This window comes from Sorex fumeus, unplaced genomic scaffold (assembly GCF_029834395.1).
Source record: "Sorex fumeus unplaced genomic scaffold, SorFum_2.1 ptg000240l, whole genome shotgun sequence".
NCBI classification, from domain to species: Eukaryota; Metazoa; Chordata; class Mammalia; order Eulipotyphla; family Soricidae; genus Sorex; species Sorex fumeus.
This window is the reverse complement of record NW_026606297.1, coordinates 4,176,375-4,194,663: the sequence shown is the minus strand read 5'-3', so window position 1 is coordinate 4,194,663 and position 18,289 is coordinate 4,176,375. Positions and strand designations below refer to the sequence as shown.

Sequence of the window (18,289 nt, the reverse complement as noted above, 5' to 3'; positions counted from 1 at the left end):
TTGCATTATTAATATTCCCACCAATTTTTTCTTCAGTATATTTCAGCTTACCATTAGTGTAAATTTAGGATTACAATGCTGTTTGAAATAATAATGGCTAACATGTATGAGAAATTATGGTGAGCTCAGAAAAATATATTAAATGTTGTTTGCTCTATACTGAGCAAATCGCATAATTTGAAAATCAAAATATGCACTAGAGCTATTGAAGTGCTTTCTTTAAAACTTTATTCAGGGATCGGTGGGGCGTTTGCCTTGTATGCAGCCGAATTGAGTTCAATCCTTGGCATCCCATATGGTCACCTGAGCACCGCCAAAAGTATTTCCTGAGCGCAGAGCCAGGAGTAAACTCTGAGCATCACTGAGTGTGACCCAAAAAGCTAAATATAAAAAAATAAACAAAACTTCACCTAAGGGCTAAAAGGACAGTACAGTAGATAACGTGCTTGTCTTGCATGCAGCTGAGCTGGGGTTGATGCCCATCATTCCACATAACCCCCTGCAACTCCCAAGAGGTGATCCCTGAGCATGGAGCCAGAGTGAGTCCTGAGCACTTCCGGATATGGCCGGAAAAACAAGCAAACGAAAAAACTTATTTAAGAGAATGCTCTAAGAGAAGGTAATGGGGCTGAGTACCTGCTTTGCATGTGGATATCTGCAGTTAATTTTCAGCAAACCGTGGTCTAATTCCAGGCACCAAAATGAGAGTACCAACTGGGCACTATTGAGTATACCTTCCTCATAACATAGGGAGAGCAAAAAACAAATGTTCTCAAGAAGGAAATTATAGCAGATACTATTCGCAGATAATCAAATGAAGAAAGCAAAGACTAAAATAATATATAAAATATTCTTTGGTACCTAAAAATCAATAATGCATTTCCATCACCTATTTCCACTAGTCTAAGATTCATATCCAGAAAAGTATAACAGAATTAACTTTTAGTTATAATTGTAGTTTCTGTAGGAATATTAAATTCCTCAATATTTTAATTAGATTGTTCCCATCATTAGGTATGCGCTAATAATTCTAATGATGTGGCATCACTTTTTAATTCTCTCTTTCTGCTGATTCAGGTGTTGGTTGATTAAATTTTAATCTTATCTACTGTTATTCCAGTAAAATTGATATATATAAATCATATTAACTATTTTAAGAATGCAGTTTATACCCTTATGAACAATCTTATAGTTGTACAACCATCGTCTCCATCCATCTCCAGAATAACTTTTTGTTTACAAACTTAAAGTGATATGACCAATAAACACTAGTGTTTCCTGTCTTCCTTCCCCATTGTATCTTATAGCTACTATTAAACTTTTCCTCTTTATGATATTTCCTATTTAAGTATTTTATTTGGAATCATACAATATTGTGTTTCAAGATTCATTCATGCTTTAAAATGTGTCAGAATTGTGGTCTAATTTTATGCTATATTCTAAGACAATTATTTAACTTAATTGCCATTGAACCTGGGTCCACATTTTAAATGTAATGATTAATACTTCTATTATAATTGGTATATGCACATATTCTGCTTTCAATTCTTTTGAGTGTATACCTAGAAATTTGTTGATAATTAGCCTGATAATTCAGTGTTTAATTTTTCTGGGATGGGGGGCTGATTTCCAACAGTGCTCAGGAGGGCCCAGGTCTCCTTTCACTTCTCTGCCAACCAGTCATTGGTTCACTGCAAGGACTCAAGGATGAGGTGTAGGTATTGACTGGCCCCTGATAGCCCAGAGATCACCAGGGTCACCCCAGTCTTGGGGTTCATCTAGGGCTGCACCCGTTGATGTTTAGTTTATGGAGGAAACTCCATACTATTTTCCATACCACCATCACTGTGCAAATGTTCCCAATGCTTCTATTCTTACACCCTGTTCTAAAAGAAGCCAAAATTTTATTTTCTTCTTGATTCACTAGTTACAGCGTATTTGGTTTTTTTGTTTGTTTGTTTGTTTTGCTTTTTGGGTTAGACCTGGCGATGCACAGGGGTTACTCCTGGCTCTGCACTCAGGAATTACTCCTGGTGATGCTCGGGGGACCATATGGGATGCTGGGAATCGAACCCGGGTCAGCCGCGTGCAAGGAAAAAGCCCTACCCGCTGTGTTATTGCTCCAGTCTCAGTGTATTTTTTTAAAGAACTTCTTTGTTTACTATACCTGATAACAGTTTTTGCGTGTGTTTTTGTGTGTAGAATATTTCACTGGATTCCCTGCTAGGTATACTAGTCAGTCAGAATCAACAGCTATCGTTTTAGAATATATGGAACTACTCAACAAATTGTGTCCTTTTAATGAGGACTTTGCTAATTTCTGTACCCACTTGGGGTGGGTAGGTTTACTCTGTTCTGATTTTTAGTATATGTGTATCTAAACAAGCATGTCTTTCCTTTTTATCCTCTCATAGAAAGAATTGGAAAGTAACTCCTTACCTTTCACTGACCAGACCTATTTAATCTGGGTGGGGGAGAAGGACAAGAGAAAACAGCACACATGCATTTATTTTTCATACTATTTTTATTAAGGGTCGGGCAGTTTTTATGTGCTGTCTTTCTGTTACCACCACCCCTGCCCCCCGGGCCACATAGATTTAGTGTCCTTGTTTTTAAAATTTTTTTTTATTCCTTTAGACCTTTGACATTAAAACAGAACTCCTAAATATTGGTTTAATTTCTCATTGTGATAATTTTTCCATAACATATAAAGATCTTGGAGCTTCTTAATCAGTCAGATTTCTGTTATCAATAAGGGAATTGTGTTTTTAGGGTTTAAATCATAATTGGTCTAATAAAATAAACTTTTCTAGGTAAGAGAAAATATCACCTGGAATCAAAAATGGAATGATACAAAAATGGAAACAAAAATTCTCTTTATTATGCAGCAGACATGTGTTAATAGACCTTTTATATTTCTGAATAATTTCCTCCATGTCCCCCTCGCCCCTGCCTTTCTACAAAAGAAACCTAGAAGTTGACAAGACTGAAACAGACATCACTATAACTACAGGGAAATAAATTTAAGGTTCTTAATGATCAATATTTCTTAGCATTTAAGTACATAACAAACATTGGAAATTGACTTTAGGTGAATGAGAATAGACCAGGTAGAGTAGATCTAAAACTTTTCTTCAGTCATTCAGAAAACAGTTGACTTACTACATAAAGATTAGTTCTATTTTGGTCCTTGACAACACCCACTATAAAGTTCCAAACATTCTTATCAAAGTCACCTTTTAAGCAAGGGGACATTTACAGTCTCATATTTGCAAAGGATCACTAGCACTTCCTGCCCTGTTGACTGTGAAGATAGGATGAGGGTAAAGAAGTCAGAAAAGTTTATATATTTATGTTTTAAATATTTGTGAAGACCATGTCATACTCTGGAATAATGTGAGTTTACAGAATTTTATGTATTCTGTTCATGAAATAATTATAAGATTTTTCCCCAAGAGACATTACTTTATATATTCATGTGGCTGTGGTTTAAGTATATCTGCAGAACAAGTGACAAACTGGCCAGCTAATGTCCTGTAAATCCTGAGAGGAGATAATGGACCTAAGTATGTTGGCCACAGGGAGACAGGAAGCATAATTTTAGGTATTTAACATGCCCTACCCACACACACACACAAAACAACATATAGTTAGACATTTTCCATAAAACTAAATTTTACTCAAATGGAAAATGAAAAACCCACATAAATAAGTTAGCAGAATTTATGACAGCTATGTCATCACTAAGAAAGGTAAATGAATAATGCAAATACGGGGCCAGAGATAATACACGGGCTAAAGGCTCTTGCCTTGCACATGGGTGACCCCATGGATTCCAGGTTGGCCAATCACTGTTGTTCTGACATGTTGGGTCCATAGACCCAGGGGGAGAGCTGGTGGTGTCAGTCTCCCAACACCCTCACCCCATCCCGACAGGGAAGTACAGTGCTTAGAGGGAGAATGAGTATGAGGAGGGATATGAAAGACAAAATAGACAAAGACAAGACATGTGCTCCTGAAGCCTTTGCAGGAAGAAGACTCACTTTATTACAGTCAGGCGTAGGCTTATATACTTGAAGAGAAATGGGAGAAAAAAGGATGAACACCTTTCAGGGGTTTCCATGCAAGCCAACAAGCAGTCAAAAAGGGTGTTCTGGTTCTTCCTCTCCCAGGCTGGTGTCAATTAGCTTGCTCAAGGGTCCCTGATGTTTTAGCTTTAGGCATAGTGACAGACACTGCACTCTGCCATCTGAGGAGAGAAGGAGGAGTCATTGCCAGAAAGACAAGGGACCCCTGCCGGGGGCTCAGGGACCCACCCCTGAACCCAGTTGTCCCCATAATTATTCCCTGCAGCACCTCATAAATCTGGAATGATCCCTGAGCACAGCTGCCTGTGTGTCTGAGGCCCCCTACCACAACCAAATGAAGACAGAGTTTAGTGAGAAAATTGGAAACCGAGTGTGAGGAACAATGCATAGTATTGATTTAGAATTTAAATAGGAATATGAAGACTTAAAATAAGAATTATACATATATAATATTAAATTAAAAATTAGAGTGTTTTGGTTAGGGTCCCTTTTAGCTGGCACCCTTCGGGCTCCTTGAATCTGAATGGCTGCATTGTCCAGCTCTGGAAACTTTTCAGCAATGATTTGTTTAACTGAGGCATTTTAAAAATATGGAATGCTTCATGAATTTGATGTTGTCATTGCTCAGGGGCCATGCTAATCTTCTCTGTATTGTTCTAATTTTAGTATATGTGCTGCCGAAGCAAGCACTTAAATTAAGAATTAGAGATCAAAATGCACTGCACCGCACTATCCTACTGTTGTTCATGGATCAGCTCAAGCAGGCACCAGTAACGTCTCACAACAAATTGTGAGACTTGTTGTTACTGTTTTGGCATATTGAATACGCCACGGGGAGCTTGCCAGGATTTGTTGTGTGGGCGAGATACTCCCTGTAGCTTGCCAGGCTCTCTGAGAGGGGTGGAGGAATTGAACCCGGGTTGGCTGCATGCAAGGCAAATGCCCTACCCACTCTGCTATCGCTCCAGCCCATCAAAATGCATATCAATGAAAAAACAAAGTGACAGTTTATATCAATGAAAGACCAAATTACAGTATCTGTAAATGAAAAGCCAAGTTAGAGTAAATATTAATGAAAAACAGTGTATGTTAACAGCTTAGGCTGAAGGTAACAAAAGGAAAGATAAGTCAGTACACAAGGAAACAAGTGAAACTATTTGAAGAGTAAGTATAGAAAGTAGTTTTTGAGATGAAAAATCTAAAAAAATCTCAAAATGCAGGCATATTAAAAAATGCTTAGATTTTATTTTGAAATTTAGAATTTCAAAACCACTGTTTAGGAAGAAGAGATAGTATAGCAAATAAGTTGCTCACCTGACACACTGCCAACCGAGGTTGGAGTCCTAGCATCATACAGTCCCCTGAGCACCACCTTGAATAATCATTGAGCACCGATTCTTACTGATGCCAGGTTTGATCCCCAAAACAAAACAAACCAGAGAGAAGAATTCGAAATAACATAAGCATTTCATTAACTATAATAAAAGAAATAAAAATATGTCTTTAGAAATGACATTAAGAGGAAAAGTATTACTCTAGAAATCTTTAAATTGTATTAAAATGAGGATAAACTAAATATCTGTTAATAGAATAAGTTCACTCTTTAAACAGCATATCTTGAAAAGTATATCCAATGTTTATGACTGAGGCTGAGTCATAGAATATTTATTCAGTTTGGATTACCTCTTGAATTATTTGAAATCGAAAGTTGCTAACTTTTATCCTTAAGTTGCTTGATATCTACTTAAAAAAATTTATCCCTTTAAGATTTACTCATGTGTACACATTTTTTTTTTTTTGCCATTTTTGGCGATGCACAGAGATTACTCCCGGCTCATGCACTCAGAAATTACTCCTGGCGGTGCTCAGGGGATCCTATGGGATGCTGATGCTGGGACTAGAACCCAGGTCTGCTGTGTGCAAGGCAAATGCCCTACCCGCTGTGCTGTTGTTCCAGCCCCCACAATTGTTCTTACTGTTCCCCTGTCATGTCTGCCATATCTCCATCATACAAGATATTTGTCTACTGCATTGGGAATTGGCCAATCAGATGCATTTGGATTTGGTCAATGATGCATGATGTGTTTGTGGTTTAAACATCTGAGTGGTTTAAAGAGTTTCTATTACTTGGCTCAAATGTTCTTGTCCTGGGTTCTACTTCGAGAAAGAAAGAAAATACTCTTTTAAACTTTTAGTGAAGACATGGATTTTAATCATAGTGAATATGTCAGGTTGCTGCTGAACTGGTCCCAAGTTATATCTGCCATGTATTGTGAGAAAAAAAATACGCTCACAGCTATAAATTATTGATGTATAAGATTTATATGTTAATTTAATAATATAACTGATAAAATGTTTATGGAAAAAGTGATTGTGTATGCTATATTATCTCTCATGGGAAGGAAGATATTTTTACTAATACAACAGCCATCACGGCAACAAAGTAGCACCATGGGGTTTGAAAAAGAAAATAGTTTGAAGTCATTTATGAGATGTTAGAAAATGGCTGTGGTTTGCTTTCCTAGATAATTTTCTGGGATAACTTTGTAGCATCAGTGAATTTAATGAGCCGTAACATTAGAAGAAGTTTGAAGAGAAAATGTTTGTAGTGCAAGTTGATTGTTTTTAGCTGAATTTGACAAGACACTACAATAAAAAGATGAGCTTTGAGAGAAACCGTAGCAATGTGTTTTCTAATATATGTGAAAGAGAAGAAGAGGAAAACAAAAATGTATGTCTTCCGAGGATAAAAATACAAGTATAAAGGGTATATTTATCATATAAGTTAACTTTATTCCTGAAGTTAGAAAAGCATAATTACTGTGCAAAATAATTACTAAGTTAATTGCTAAGGGCCATTGATTTGTTTCCAAATATGATGTTTTCTACCATTTTTGGCCATATTCATTTCTAATTTTGTATCTGTAATTTTAAATTGGATTACTATGTGTTGAGGAGAGTTTGCTTAAATTCAAAACTCAGATTCTAATAGGATTCTACCATAATATCTTGAAATTCATATCATTTTTTGGATTAAAAGGAGTTTCAGTGAGCTCATGAGTATTCTCATAAAAATTAAGATGGATTTGTGAATGAAGTTTGAACTGTGGCATATTTTGCTATTTAATCAAAGTTGTTTACTTCTTTCACTCTTTATCATGATTTCTGGTAGGTGGATCTTTTGTCTCTGTTCTAACTCTGGGCTTTTCCATTTACATTTGCTAAGCGAATAGAATGTTAAGAGACGTGTCACAAACCAGACTTGAGAAGATGGCTTAAATTAGCTTCACTGTTTTAACTCTGGGACTCCATGCCAGGCTGTGGGGTGGGTGAGAGCACTCCCTGCCCCACGGGAACCAGCCCCGGCAGCACACCTCCACTACCCAACCACCCCCACGCTCCAGGCCGCTTCCCAGACCACCCAGTCACGGTCACATTATAAGGCACTTCCTTCCCATTTTCCACTATTACTACACCATGATGGGGTTCAGACAGTAGACAACAAATCACAGAGAGAAATATATAAATACATGCCTCTTGGAGAGCCCGGCAAGCTATCGAGAGTATGCCGCCTACAAGGGCAGAGCCTGGCAAGTTCCCTGTGTAGTATTCGATATGCCAAATACAGTAACGACAACAGGTCTCATTCCCCTGACACTGAAATCATCATTGGGAGAAGATGAGTAAGAAGAGGCTGCTAAAATCTCAAGGTTGGAAGGAATAGCGATGTTACTGGTGCCCCTCAAGTAATTTAATGATCAGCGGGATGACAGTGATACAGAGAAACAGTGATTTTTAACTCTAGATTTAAATCATGTGCTCCAAATGACGACTTTAGCACTCATATTCTGTCATAAATCTTACTTGAAATGAACATACTAAGACACATGATACAATAATATACATCCTAATAAGAACACAGTTTAACCACAGCCTTTGTGCAATGCAAGCTAGAATTAAATATTTTTTGTTATATTGAATGGAATTATTTTTCTAGTAATGAACTCACTAAAACTGATTTAACAGACCTGCTTTCTCTTTTTCCTTAACATTATTCCTTCATAAACTACTGTACATTTCAGTCATATAGCTTGCCAATTTGTTCTTTCTCATAAGAATATACATTTGGGGATATTATTTTGTTTACTGTATTTTCAGTGCATGAAATTATAGAAGATATATATATATAAGATATATTCAGTGGAAAAATTAATAAAAGAGCACAAGCATTTTTATGAATGATTACAAAACATAAAAATAGGCTGACCCCAAATTTTAAATAACTGACTTCAAATTCATATGGAAATTAACAAAAGTTAGATAATAAAGCATATAGAGAATTTGAAAATGGCTGAGAAAACTCACGCCAGCAAGCATTTCGGTTTTACCAATAGATGTAATGAACTTGTAAAGAAACATAGAAAACAAATCCAAGTTTACTCTGGAGCATTGTGTGAACTCAAAAAGGCTGTAGGAACAGTGCTCTGTTTCTCCTGCCACCTGAGTTTGGTAGTCTCAGGCCACTTCCCCCACATGGTAATGAGCAAACGAAGCAAAGAAATGAGGGCAGGCTGGCTGGGGTCGGTTGCTTTTTATTCCATTCCCATCTCCATTCTCCTGATTTTGCTCTTCCTTCTTCCTCCCTCACACTACTTCATATTCTTTCTCGATCCCACTTCATTCTCCTCTGGCTTTGAATCTGGATCCCCTAGCCCACTCATACAGTCTCGATAAATCCCCCCGCATGAGGGGTTGGTTCTTACACCTATGTGTGGTCACAATCAACAGGGGTAAAGTTCTCTCCCTCCAGGAGAGCTGCTTCTAGGACAGATTCTCATTCAGCAGACTGACCCACTAGAGTGGAATCTCATGGGTGTGTTTCTCCTCTCCTTGTCCAACAAACATATAAGCATTCATAATATTAATCATTTTGTATGGACACATAAGAGATACATTAAGCTTATAGAATTGCTCTCCTGGGTTCATCTCAATCTCAGATACAGTGCTCAGGCCAGATTAGTCTTCCCTATCCCTAGCAGGGTACTAGTCTCATCGTTACTTTTGGATCATGACAGCATTTGTCCATGATTAAGCTCTAACTTACAGTTAAGAATTGTGGTGCTTTGGCCTGGCCCGTTTCGATGCCAAGGTAACTCACAGCTTGCCCTGGATCCATTCAGTCCTTCGTCAGGACCCTTCTTTTGGGGTGTTAGCAACGAAGGGCAACTGAGGCTTAAGTCAAAAAGCAGATGCCCAGGGTAAATGATATGCAAAGCTAATTAAATCCTAAATTACAAAAGCATAGTATTAACCGTCTTCCTGTGTCCATACAAAAGGACATTGTTTTAAAGTAAACTATTCAAAATATATAAGGAGAGGAGAAAGGCAATATTAGCTTACAATACAAGTTCAGTGTCCTAGAAAGAATCTGACCTTACAAATTAACAGAGTCTGATTAGGGAGAAAAGCTGATTGACTGGTTGGGGAAGGGCGCATAGAGAAGTGGTACAGGTAAACGCAGGAATGGGAGTGACTCAGAGGCGTTGTGATGGGTGTGACTCAATGAACAAAAGCTCCTTGTAGCAAGGGGGAAAGGACAAACCAATGTTATCCTACAGAGCATAGCATGAGTAAGAAACACAAATTATCTTAAGAAATCAAAAAAATGGAGAATTTTTTTTAGGGTGCTGATTGTGTTAGACCCCCAGCAGTAATGCCCACAGAACACTCCTGGTGGTTCTCCATGAACTATATGCACTATTGGGATTTGAACCTGGGCTGACCACATGCATGGCAAGCTCATTAACTACTATCTCTACAGCATTAGGAATACCAGTTATTACTTTAATTGTGCATGTACATATAATTAATAACTTTAGATTATTCACAACATAATATTATTATGGGCTGGAGTGATAGCACAGCGGGTAGGGCGTTTGCCTTGCACGCAGCCAACATGGCCAACCCGAGTTCGATTCCTCCGCCCTTCTTGGAGAGCCCTGCAAGCTACCGAGAGTATCTCGCCCGCACGGCAGAGCCTGGCAAGCTCCCCGTGACGTATTCAATATGCCAGACACAGTAACAACAAAGTCTCCAATGGAGACGTTACTGGGCCTGCTCGAGCAAATCGATGAACAATGGGAGGACAGTGATACAGTGATACAGTGAATATTATTATGTACACCCTGGAATTTTTATTGAACAGAAAAACTATTGAATTTTTATCTGAATAAAAGTCATATTTTTTAGAATATCAATATGCATGGTGAAAAACTTAATTTTATTATTACTTGGTAATCATTCTCTCTGAAAAAATAAAATACACATCTTATTTTTTTCATTACAATTGAATTCCCTCTCGGAGAGCCCGGCAAGCTACCGAGAGTATTCGATATGCCAGACACAGTAACAACAAAGTCTCCAATGGAGATGTTACTGGGCCCGCTCGAGCAAATTGACGATCAACGGGAGGGCCTTTACCTTTTACCTTTACCTTTACAATTGAATTAACATTATTCTGTTGCCAGAAAATAACCTACTGTCTATTAGGCACAACTTTACAACCTTAACCCTCAATATATTGCCTATCTATCCTATCACATTTTCATTATGATGCTATTAACATTGGGTGAAAACATAAAATTATCATTCCATAACACAATTTTTGATAATATTTACTATTTAAAAATACTTTCCTCTTCCCCTCTCGGAGAGCCTGGCAAGCTACCAAGAGTATCTTGCCTGCAAGGCAAAGCCTGGCAAGCTACCCATGACGTATTGGATATGCCAAACACAGTAACAAATCTCACAATGTTACTGGGCCCACTCGAGCAAATCAATGAATAAGAGGAGGACAGTGACAGTGACAGTGATTTAAAAATATTTTTAACTAATTCCAACAAAAATGCATGCAAACATGTAAGATCAGTATACATGCCTACAACAATCTTAAAGATGTATAAACTGATGATTTTTCTAAGAATTTTGATGACACAGACATAAATAATTAGAACTTTCATAAATAATTAGAACTTTTGAATAACAATGCTAGCACACAAATATTAATTTCACCTTTATTTTATGAATTGGAATTATCTACATATTTGAAAAACATGGGAACATTTTGAAGCATGGTTAAAATACATGTTTAATTCATTGATTAATAATCTGAGTTTTCCATTTCTATACTGAATATGATTAAAACAGAAACTTCTTGAGGAAAACTATTCAATTTAATCTTAAAAATTAATAAAGGTCAGAATTTATAGAATATTGATATACATGGCGAATAACTCATTTTTATTTTTACTTGGTGATTCTTTTCTCTGCAGAGAAAAACCCACATGTCTTACTTTTCCATTACAATTGAATAAGAATTCTTCTTTTGGCAAAAAAGTAATGTATTTAGTACTTTGGCTGGAGCAATAGCACAGCAGGTAGGGCATTTGCCTTACACACAGCCAACCCAGGTTTGATTCCTCCGCCCTTCTCGGAGAGCCTGGCAAGCTATCGAGAGTTTCCTGCCTGCACAGCAGAGCCTGGCAAGCCTGTGATGTATTCGATATGCCAAAAACAGTAAGAATAAGTTTCACAATGAAGACATTACTCATTACTTTTTAGTTTTATCACAATTCCTGAGGAATAAAATGTTTAGCACTCTTGAGATTGTCATTTTACACGCAAATTTTCCAAACATATATAAACATATACATCTACATAAACTATATATAATATATAAAAGCATATATTATATATGAAAACATGTATATTGGTAAAATAATATATACCCATATTACCTTAAAAATGAATATTTCAATGGGCATACTCCTATCTAATGAGTAATAACGTAACAAAAATATCTTCCATTTTTCTGGTAAATAATCCTGCTTAATAATGGCAAGAGTTCATTTCTTGGAGCCAATGAAACCACAAAATGAGAAGAGTCAGTTTCATATAATGATTGATGTCCTATTGAAAGATAATGAACAGAAGTTCTGCCATCAGAATTTGATTATTCGTCAAATGGTCAGCCACCAGAACTAAAACATATTGTCTTTAGGGCTGAGTTTATATGGTGTGGTTGGAGATTGCAATTTGTTCTTGAGACAGTTAGAGGGAATCTGGCTTTTAATGCTGAGTGTGATTTAAAAAAAAAATGTTTTATTAAGGAGTGAAATAAACAGTGATATAAAATGATGCAATTAACAATTTTCTCCTGAATTAGTACCCGTATTTTCATAATCCAATACTATGTATTGATGATGATATATTCTGATTAAAAAGAAAATTGTGATTTTATTAATTGTGGTTTATTGCCATGGTGCTATATTTTACTTTCATAATTTCACATATATATTAAAATATTACCATCAAAGGAAAATTGGTGCTTATATTAGACTTAACTCTTGTTTTTCTAACATCTGTAGCTATTTTTTTAAATTTTATTGCAATTCTCAGAAAGATTGTCCCATAGCTTGATTTCAATAAATACTTTGGTAAAGGTAAAGGTAAAGGCCCTCCCATTGATCGTCGATTTGCTCGAGCGGGCCCAGTAACGTCTCCATTGGAGACTTTGTTGTTACTGTGTCTGGCATATCGAATACATCACGGGGAGCTTGCCAGGCTCTGCCGTGCGGGCAAGATACTCTCGGTAGCTTGCTGGGCTCTCCGAGAGGGGCGGAGGAATCGAACTCGGGTAGGCCATGTTGGCCGCTTGTAAGGCGAACGCCCTACCACTGTGCTAAAAAAGGTAAAGGCCCTCCCGTTGATCGTCGATTTGCTCGAGCGGGCCCAGTAACGTCTCCATTGGAGACTTTGTTGTTACTGTGTCTGGCATATCGAATATTCTCGGTAGCTTGCCGGGCTCTCCGAGAGGGGCAGAGGAATCGAACTCGGGTCGGCCATGTTGGCCACTTGTTAGGCGAACGCCCTACCCACTGTGCTAAAAGTGACAATAATTAATGATCTGACACTGACATATTCATAGAAATATATATCAATGCAGAAAAAAGCTTAGGAAATAAACTTATGTATATATATACATATGTATATGTATATGTTCAAAACCCATGTGTATAAGTCTATTAAACGTATATAAGTCAAATAATTTTTTTTAATTTGGGGCTCATACCCTGCAGTGCTCAGGAGTCACTCCTGACACTGATTTACTACGGCTCCTTGTCATATCTCAGTTTTGCCTCATGCAATTATGCCCTTTTATTAGACTTACATATTAAATAATTATTAGATATTTACTGGGGCCGGAGTAATAGCACAGCGGGTAGGGCGTTTGCATTTCAAGTGACCAACCCGGGTTCAATCCCCAGCATCCTATATGGTCCCCCAAGCACCACCAGGAGTAATTCCTGAGTGTAAAGCCAGAAGTAACCCCTAAGCATTTCTGGGTGTGACCTAAAAAGCAAATAAATGAATAAATAAAGGTCAGAAAAACTTTAAAAATGAATAAATAAATAAAAGTAAAGAATTATTAGATATTTACTGATGTTCCCCTAGTCATTATTTAATGACATCCCTGATAACTTTCTTACTTTTAAGCCTCTATGCATGTTAGTAATATAATTATTTCTGTTTTTTAATATAAATGTGCTTTCAGAATTTCTTTTCCTGTGTCTGTTTACCATTAATAGTATTTTTAATTTTAGTTTTAGTGACCTTTATATCAGAAATAAGGGAGGGTGGTAATAAGTTAAAATTTTTCTCCAAGTGCAAAGAGATAGTCCAGGACGTAGGTGCTTGCCTTGCAATCAGCTGACCCAAGTTAGATTCCCGGCATCCCAGACGGTTCCCTGATTCCATCAGTAGTGATTCATTCGTGCACAGCATGACCGTGGACAGAATGAGCTCTGAACACAGAGGCATGGCCACTTAAAAAAAAAATATTGCCACTCAATGTCTCTTTTGCAAACCACAACACCCAAAAGGAGAGAGAGAGAACAAAGGGGAATGCCCTGCCACAGAGGCAGGGTGGGCTGAGGGGAATGGGGGGTGGGAGGGATACCGGGATCCATGGTGGTTGGAAATGGGCACTGATGGAGGGATGGGTATTTGATCATTGTATAACTAAAACCCAAGCACAAAAATTTGTAAGTCTACAACTGTACATCATGGTGTCTCACTAATAAAAATTTTTAAAAACTGTTGCCTACCAACTTTTTGGATGACCCTGGTCATCTCCAGCACAGCCAAGCTTGAACACAATGGGTTTTTCATAGCCTAGCACTGAGCGAGCCACTGGCCCAGATGGTTGAACAATACCAGGAGTGACTTCCAGGTCCCTGGATGCTGCTTGTCACCCACCCTGAATTACATGGTCACATTTGATTTATTCAGCTTTCAAAACCTTCATTATTTATAAATTTTGAAAGCAAAAAATAAAAATATTCCACTATCGTTCACCATTATATGGAATGTCCCTCAGTGTTCAGTGTCTTAAAGACCACTATTGGCTGTAGTCAGCCTATAGAGCTAAATCCCGAGCTTGATAAAATGTTTCCATTTGATAGACGAGGCATCATATTCTGACAGCCATTGTTCATTTAAACACCATAAAAGAAAATCATCATAGAAATTATGAAATTATTACAACAACCAATACTAGTTATCTCACTATTTCTGTAGATTGGAGATTTGTGTACGATTTAGCTAGGTGTATGGGGGTTTGTGTTCTTGAGATCAGAGTCACTGGATGGGAACACCTGTTCTGGCTTGGTGAGGTTGGTTTCTGCTTCATGCTAACTTGCAGGCCTGTTATAAAGCACATTAATTTTGCCATATGGTCAGCTCAGCCGGGTTTTCATCAACTTTGTAGCTACAGTTCAGCGGAGCAATCCAATGAATAACTGGAAAAGAGAATTCAAGATTTTAAACTTGTTATTTTCATGACCCAAACATGGAAGGATCATTTCATTCCTCTTGCTGTATAAAATTAAAGAAAAAACTATATAATCTTAAATTGTGGAGTCCACGTACTTCAGCTTAAAATTTGGGAATGTGGCTATTGGCATAGCCCTTTCTACCATTTTATATAACTTTGCCAGAGAAGAGAAATTGAAGTTTCTTTCAACTGTCAGTTTGAAAAATTGGGGAAATATGTCCATTGGACAGTGTGATTTGGCCAACTGTAAAAAGAACAACATATCTTTTTAAAATCCTAAATACAATGCTTTCCAATCAATCTGAAAGCATAGTGGCTTTGCAAATATGGGAAATGCTATAAAAATGATTATAAAATGATTACATACAATTATCTAGGGTCTTGTTTTCACAGAAAAGGAGATGATACTTGTGAATTGTTCTGTTAGTAAAAACTATTGGCCATAAAGTAATATTTGATATCATACTGTATCTGAAAAATTTTTTAAATAAATGAGAACAGGAAAAGATCTTAGTTGAATACTGATAAAACACTGCTGCTCACCATTCAGTCCTTGATAGCTACATATGCAAATCCATGTATCATATCATAACATATCAAGATATACAGTTGTATCTAAAAACAAATGAAAATAGAGCCAGGCACTTGAAGGAGATAGTAACTTTAGGGCTAGAACATGTACAGCATGTATGGCATTTGTATTGCATGCAACCACCCCGGGATCGATCCCCAGCATTCCAGATGGTTCCTGAGCACAGCCAGGAGTAATTCTTGAGTGTGGAGTCAGTAGCACTGCTGGATATGACCCACATGCCAAAAAACAAAAAAATAGAAACTTCAAGACTATTAGGAAACTACAACTAACAAAATATCAGCTCTAAGAAATTATTTTTATAACGGTTCTGCATCCACTTGCCTATCTAACCTAGCTATTTATGTATGTCCTGTTAAATTCTTGATTTATTTTGACATGAAACTACTTAAAATTGTATTTTAATTAAAGGTTTATATTGCTAATGGAGAGTTTCTATAAAATTACCACGAGACATTCATGTATGGATATTTCTACCAATAAAATAATTGATGACATATTTATTATACACCTTTATACGTATTTCTTAAGTTTTATATACTCTCTCATAATTTATTCTAAGTATAAACCAAAAATTTCATGCTTTCAGTGTACATATTTATTGTCAGACATTTAAAATAAATTTCTAAGTACCAATGAGACTTACAGAATGTATAGTATTTTACTGTTTGCCTGTAAGGATCCATAGTATCAAAGATAATAAGCACATAATGTCCATAAACTGGTTCTGGAGGTCTTCGGCTGCCGGAGTCCTGGTTGGGGCGGGGAGGGAAAGAAACTCAACCCACTCCCGTACAAGGGGCCCCAGCGAGGACAGCCAGGCATCGGGGCAGGAGACTCTGCACTGTTCTCTCCTGGGAGCTGGGTTTTATAGTCTCTGTGTCTTGGCCGTTAATGGGATTATACAGCACCAGGAGATCGGTTGGGTGTGACCCCTGCCTACTGGAATTTGGAGGATCTGGGTCGAGGATGCTCAGCCCCGATCCGAGCAGGCTTGGAGATCTCAGCCCCGGGACCCACATGACTTTGTTCCTCTGCTGGTACCTCCATGCTGAGGCCACTCTTTTCCCAGAAGAGAACAGTGCAGAGTCTCCTGCCCCCGTGCCTGACTGTCCTCGCCGGGGCCCCTTGGAGGGGAACGGGTTGAGTTTTCCTCCTTGCCCCAATCAGGGCTCTGTCAACCAAAGACCTCCAGAACCAGCCACCATGCTGAGACCACTCTTCACACACATGAAGGTACCAGCAGAGGAACAAAGGCATGCGGGTCCCGGGGCTGAGATCTCCAAGCTACCCGGATCGGGGCTGAGCATCCTCCACCCAGATCCTCCAAATTCCAGTAGGCAGGGGTCACACCCACCAACTGCTCCCCTGGTGCGGTGTAGTCCCATCAACGGCCAAGACTCAGAGACTATAAAACCCAGCTCCTGGAACCACGCAGCCACATTCCCAGCCATGCGATATCTTATCTCATTCCTATTTTGGACAAAGTGGCAAGCTACAGAATGTAACCTGCCCATACGGCAGAGTATGGCAAACTCCCTGTGGCGTACCCAATATGCCAAATACCAGTAACAATGATGGGTCTCACTCTTCTAACCCCGAAAGAGCCTTGAATATGGCACTTTTAAAAAATCTCAGGGCTAGGACGAAGGAGACGTTTCTGGGGCCTGCTCAAGGCAATCGACGAATAGCAGGATGGTCATGATCATGATCGTGATCGTTCATAAACTGCTGAAGTCATCATTAAGTTTTCATATTTTAGTCATTTATTTAAAACTTTATTGGTTTTATCATATTTTATTTTCTTTTTATTATTTATTTTATTGTTTTATTATTTATTCGGGACCTCTTATTGTTTCGTTCTCACTCTTGGAGAACACGGCAGGCTACCAAGAGTATCCTGCCCACATGGCAGAGCCTGGCAAGCTCCCCGTGGCGTATTCGATATGTCAAAACCCAGTAACAACGATGGGTCTCATTCCCCTGACCCTGAAAGAGCCTCGAATGTGGCACTTGCTAAAATCTCAGGACTAGGATGAATGGAGACGTTACTTGTGCCTGCTCAAGAAAATCGATGAACAACAAGATTACAGTGATTTTTTTGGGCACAACACCCTGCTCTGACCAGTGCTTCACCCACCTCTGTGATCAGGCTCTTTCATGGAGGGTCCCATGGGTTTTACACAATGAGGGCCATCAGCCCCATGTGAGATAGACACAAGGCACGATCCTTACTGGCTACACTATCTCTCTATCCCAGATTCATCACTCTCCTAAAGTACTTTAAATTCCTTCTAGAGAGTGGTCCAGAATATATGGTAAATAAAATTGTGAATACATTCACTACCTTTGTCATAGATTACAGCTTTTGCTAAACTTAATTCTATTAGTAAAAAAATAATAATCTTAGTTATAGGTTGACTAATTCTTTTCTTTCATTTTTAACAGTTGTCTTTGAGGTGCCAAAGATTGATCTGAGGGCCTCTTGCATGGAAAGCAATCCCTCTACCATTGAGTTAATTATATGATTTTCTTTACATTTTGAATTCCAACACACATGTATTAAACTCAAAGGTAATTTGTGGTAGTGGAATCTGTTGGTACTTATAGAAATATTTGGCAATTTCAAGTTATGTTCAATATAAAAATATAAACCTAATCTTCCTATTTTGCTTCTTTCAGCTATATTGTTAATAAGACATTTTATATTCATAT

At 38.0% G+C, this 18,289-nt stretch overlaps 1 protein-coding gene and 1 non-coding gene across 4 annotated transcripts in view; one reads left to right on the top strand and one right to left on the bottom strand.

Annotated features, from left to right (window-relative positions):
• CDH18 (cadherin 18) overlaps positions 1-18,289 on the top strand; it is a 784,408-nt gene that overhangs the window by 670,283 nt on the left and 95,836 nt on the right. The window lies entirely within an intron of this gene.
• LOC130018193 (U6 spliceosomal RNA) lies at positions 4,673-4,778 on the bottom strand. Its single transcript, XR_008791498.1, has one exon. It is a non-coding gene; the product is annotated as a U6 spliceosomal RNA (small nuclear RNA).